At 57.8% G+C, this 2,500-nt stretch overlaps 1 non-coding gene across 1 annotated transcript in view; it reads left to right on the forward strand.

Moving 5' to 3' along the window:
• The first annotated feature begins 1,493 nt into the window (after nt 1–1,493).
• LOC124746554 overlaps nt 1,494–2,500 on the forward strand; it is a 1,909-nt gene continuing 902 nt past the window's right edge. Inside the window, exon 1 of the ribosomal RNA XR_007011372.1 lies at nt 1,494–2,500. This exon is cut by the window's right edge and continues 902 nt beyond it. This is a non-coding gene — a ribosomal RNA (small subunit ribosomal RNA).

Here is a 2,500-nt window from a genome sequence, read left to right on the forward strand (position 1 = left end):
CGTTGTGGTGCGGCCTGTGTCAACTGTCCGCTAATGTCGTACGCGTAAACCACAATCTGTACTGCACATTCGTCCTTATGTACTGAATGATACATCGTGGCACATGTGTGACCGTACAACGACTGCGCCCAAAAACGGCGGACCATACAGTGCAAATATTGTGCACGCAGCTACGTGTCGTCTCCCTATGAGAGCTGGATTGCAGTGTGGTACGCCATAGAGACGTGTGGGAGGAACGGACGCCGTGGATGGCGATCAGCATGAGCTGTCTGTTGATGTATTCGGACCTAGTCGTCTCTCCTCACACACCGTGATGGCATGGTGCACCGCGTTCCATATCTGCGACATGCTACAGAGGCCGGTTGACAGTCGTTCGAGCAATGGACATCGCATACGTACGGGGGCCACCTTCCACGTATTGTCTAGGCGTGCACATTTTGTTGCGTGTATGTGGGCAGACGTAGTGTGGCGTGACACCTGACACAGGCATGCAATAATCGTTGAAGTTGCAAATGGCGATGGACGCCTGCGTTTTCTGGTGAAGTTACGCAAATGAACAAATGGTAACCTGTTGTGGTGCGGTTGTTCTCGCTAGGGGTGAATCGGTGATGGCGACGATAGGTTGAGGTACTAACCGGTTGTTCCAGCGATACCCACCATGCCGACGAAACTGAACGGCATCTGGGTGTGAAGCGATACGCGGCGGTGGCTGGGTGGGACCGTCCCCGGCCGGTGAGGGGGCGCCTCCCGGCGTGCTGGCCGCGCGGTGCGTGGGCGCACGCGCTACAGCCGGCTGGTGGGGGCGGCCAGTGGCAGGCGCGCCGGCCGACGGACGCGGCAGGCGTCGCAGCTGCGCGCCGGCGCACCCTGCGCGCGGCGCCGTGCGGCCAAAGTAGGTCCTCGCGGGCCCGGTGCGAAGCGCGGTGGACATCTTCAGTGTGCTGGTCCGATTGAGGACTGTGTGCGTTGAGGATGCGCCGCCGCCCGGCGCTCGGCGCCGCGACGCCGTCTGCTGCTCGGTCGCCCCAGCGGTTCTCGCTGGTGGTTTGTATCGCAGCTGTGCGGATGTGTTGGCGCGTGCGCTGTGCTGGGAGAGTTCGCTTCGGCACCCAAGTGGGGCTTTTGTCCTTCTGTGGCGCTGGCGTTGGAGCTGCCGGTCACCGTAGGTGGCGCGTGTTGTCTCCCGCCGGCAATGCCACGACAGCACGCTCCCGGGCCTCTGTCGGCAGCGGCAAGCTCAGTTGGGAGCACGGGTGGTCGCACCGAAAGCGTCTACTCGCCTAACTCCGGGCGATTGCGCCTCTCTCGAACCCGACCAAGTACTTGGGACGGCGCTGCGCGCCGCCGGGACCTGAGAGGGTTTCGAGGTGTATTGTGCAGGGGAGCTCAGCCTCCTCCTGTTTGCAGAATGATTGAGCGGACGCTTGCGTGTTCGCGCGGGCCCCCGGGACACACTCCCGGGCGGCCGGCTGCTCAGCTCTAGTTGACGCAGCTCCCTGGTTGATCCTGCCAGTAGTCATATGCTTGTCTCAAAGATTAAGCCATGCATGTCTCAGTACAAGCCGCATTAAGGTGAAACCGCGAATGGCTCATTAAATCAGTTATGGTTCCTTAGATCGTACCCACGTTACTTGGATAACTGTGGTAATTCTAGAGCTAATACATGCAAACAGAGTCCCGACCAGAGATGGAAGGGACGCTTTTATTAGATCAAAACCAATCGGTCGGCTCGTCCGGTCCGTTTGCCTTGGTGACTCTGAATAACTTTGGGCTGATCGCACGGTCCTCGTACCGGCGACGCATCTTTCAAATGTCTGCCTTATCAACTGTCGATGGTAGGTTCTGCGCCTACCATGGTTGTAACGGGTAACGGGGAATCAGGGTTCGATTCCGGAGAGGGAGCCTGAGAAACGGCTACCACATCCAAGGAAGGCAGCAGGCGCGCAAATTACCCACTCCCGGCACGGGGAGGTAGTGACGAAAAATAACGATACGGGACTCATCCGAGGCCCCGTAATCGGAATGAGTACACTTTAAATCCTTTAACGAGTATCTATTGGAGGGCAAGTCTGGTGCCAGCAGCCGCGGTAATTCCAGCTCCAATAGCGTATATTAAAGTTGTTGCGGTTAAAAAGCTCGTAGTTGGATTTGTGTCCCACGCTGTTGGTTCACCGCCCGTCGGTGTTTAACTGGCATGTATCGTGGGACGTCCTGCCGGTGGGGCGAGCCGAAGGCGTGCGACCGCCTCGTGCGTGCTCGTGCGTCCCGAGGCGGACCCCGTTGAAATCCTACCAGGGTGCTCTTTATTGAGTGTCTCGGTGGGCCGGCACGTTTACTTTGAACAAATTAGAGTGCTTAAAGCAGGCAAGCCCGCCTGAATACTGTGTGCATGGAATAATGGAATAGGACCTCGGTTCTATTTTGTTGGTTTTCGGAACCCGAGGTAATGATTAATAGGGACAGGCGGGGGCATTCGTATTGCGACGTTAGAGGTGAAATT

The sequence above is a fragment of the Schistocerca piceifrons genome, unplaced genomic scaffold (assembly GCF_021461385.2).
Source record: "Schistocerca piceifrons isolate TAMUIC-IGC-003096 unplaced genomic scaffold, iqSchPice1.1 HiC_scaffold_351, whole genome shotgun sequence".
Lineage (NCBI taxonomy): Eukaryota > Metazoa > Arthropoda > Insecta > Orthoptera > Acrididae > Schistocerca > Schistocerca piceifrons.